The sequence below is a fragment of the Nanorana parkeri genome, unplaced genomic scaffold, assembly GCF_000935625.1.
Source record: "Nanorana parkeri isolate BGI_ZX_2015 unplaced genomic scaffold, ASM93562v1 scaffold10, whole genome shotgun sequence".
Classification (NCBI taxonomy): domain Eukaryota; kingdom Metazoa; phylum Chordata; class Amphibia; order Anura; family Dicroglossidae; genus Nanorana; species Nanorana parkeri.
Window position 1 is genome coordinate 1,669,859 of NW_017306278.1, and position 2,723 is coordinate 1,672,581.

General features: G+C 48.8%; 1 protein-coding gene across 1 annotated transcript in view; it reads right to left on the minus strand.

The window, feature by feature from the left end:
- TEAD1 (TEA domain transcription factor 1) overlaps positions 1-2,723 on the minus strand; it is a 157,467-nt gene that overhangs the window by 36,721 nt on the left and 118,023 nt on the right. The window lies entirely within an intron of this gene.

The following is a 2,723-nucleotide window of genomic DNA, read 5'->3' on the forward strand; positions in this document are numbered from 1 at the left end:
CAGTTAATTAAAAATAATAATAATAATAAAAAAAAAGGGGAAAAAAAATACTCATCTTACACCCCAGATTCTAGTAAGTTTGCTTTGGTTACCGTGACATCACTGGCCCCCATCCAGGAGCCTGGGATAGCCGAGGATCCAAAACCTCAGGAGCAGACATGCACATCGCTAAGGCCCCATTCACTTTGAGCGATTCGCAAATCGCGCGCTTGTAGCGCGATTTGCATTTTGCTTGATATCGCGCAAATGCTTGCATTGAGCAAGCTAGAATGGCGGCTAAATCCGCTCCAAAAAGGGTCCTGCTGTAGCGACGCACGACCCGCGACAGCGACGGACAGAGCACCATTGAGATGCATTGGAGAGCGATATCGCGCGGTAAATAGCCGTGATATCGCGGGAATTACCGCGCGATAAATCGCTCAGTGTGAATGGGGCCTAACATTGCTAGAGCAGGGGTAGCCAAACTCTGGCCCTCCAGCTGTGGTGGAACTACAAATCCCACGAGGCATTGCAACATTTCTCACAGCCACGACTCCCGGAGAGAGATGCATCATGGGTTTTGTAGTTTCACCACAGCTGGAGGGCCAGAGTTTGGCTACGGCTGTGCTAGGGCACCTTCATGGGATCCCTCGGCTCCTCAGCTGTTCCGGGCCCAGTGATCTCACCGGCACACGCTCTTTCTCTATTGGTTCTTTTTTGAAAGGCACTTTAGGGGAATGTCGGGGGTTCGGGGTGTCTACAAGATAAGTGGACCTCTCAGTCTGATGTAAAGTCTGCTCTATGGTGGCAAAGTAATATCCTACATATAGTATAATAAACATATTAATGGCCTGTTACTCCATTCCACTCTCAGTTTAAAACATCAACCGGCAGAGTCTCTAGAATACATTGGGGGGGGGGAGGGGATTTATCAAAACTGGAGCAGACAGAATCTGGAGCCGCTGTGCACGGCGACCAATCAGCTTCTCTTTTCAGTTTGCTCATTTAAGGTGCCCATCAGTGGCGTCACAAAGGGTGCCAACATTGGAGGGGTGACACCAAAATGACAGACGGTCATTTTGGTGTCACCCTCTATGAAATGTCAGTCACTCGGTCACGACCCGACAGTGTCAGGAGAGAGGCTGCATACCTCATCCCGCCGGGTGAGCGCCCCCTCCTCTCTCTGCCGGCGTTCATCACCAAGATGGCCGCCGGCAGACATAAAAAAAAGACCACCGCCCATGCGCGGCGAGGTGTCACCCAGTCTCCGCCCCCAGGTGACACCCATCCTCGGGACACCACCGGTGCCCATACACTTTACGATTATCGGCCGATATTCGTAAGGTCGATGGGCAGTGAACAATCGCAAATACCGTACCAATCGTACGACTTTTGACTTTCAAGCAGGTTAGAAAACTCCTGTGTGATTGTACGATTTTCGCAAAGTTGGTGGCGGTTCCGTACGTCGAAATTCATATGATTAAAAGGTGCCAATACAACACTGCCGATTATCGTATGGTAGTTGTGGGTGATCCCGCGATCGTACAATAATCGCCAGGTGTATGGGCAGCGTGCGACCGCTTCTACTGTACAGTCGTACGATTTTCGGCGGGTTGGTGGCGTGCTTGGAAGACAAAAGTCGCACGGGCCGGTGTGCGCAAGCGCACACTGCCCGCTCAGCATTGCAATCATCGGAAGCCCGCCCCTCAGCGGGGAGGGCTTGCGATGATCGCAAGTACGATCTGCCTGTCCATGATAGGCAGGTCGTACGAAATTTTAGTGACCTTACAACCATCGCACAACGAAAGTCGGCAATAGTTGTAAGGTGTATGGCCAGCTTTACACTGCTCATGCGCAAACGAAAATCCGTGCCGTCAATTCCCAAAATTCGTCCAGTTGCCTTCTTTGAAATACCGCTAATCCAACCTTGCGATGATCGGGGGCGGGATTGGGGCCGTCGTACGAAAACCGTACAACGGTTCGATCATCACTAGAGGTTTCGTCCGATGATCGCAAGGTGTATGGCCCAGCTTTAGGCCCCGTTCACATTGAGCGATTGTATCACGCGGTAATTCCCGCGATATCGCGGCTATTTACCGCGCGATATCGCTCTCCAATGCAAGGCAATGGGGCAAAGGGTCCTGCTGTCGCGGGTCGTGCGTCGCTACAGCAGGACCCTTTTTGGAGCGGATTTAGCCGCGATTCAAGCTTGCTCGATGCAAGCATTTGCGCGATATCGCGCAACAAATTGTGCGATATCGCGCAACAAAATGCAAATCGCGCGACAAAAACGCGCGATTTGCGAATCGCGCAGTGTGAATGGGGCCTTAGGATTTGAAAACAAATGAGAGAGAGAAGCCGATTGGTTGCCGTGCGCGGCCGCTCCAGATTTCATGTGCTCCAGTTTCGATAAAATTCCCCCTCATTGTATTTAAACCTCCGAGAACACGCCGAGTTTTGTTAAAAAGATTTTAAAGCGCCACAGTTTCTAAAAATTTCAGTCACGACAACCAAATAACAAAAACACAGTTATATAAAAACAAAAAAAACACGTCTGTGTACACAATAAATATTTCACATTTTTTTTTGTTTTTTTTAAATAAAACATTAAAATAACTGTAACGGAACCCAAAAACTCCTGATTACATCAAATACATTGTAGGTAAAAAATAAATACCGTCGTCATGACTGGAATGAGATATAAAAACAAAAAACTAAAACAAGTGAAAGATAAAATGAGGAAG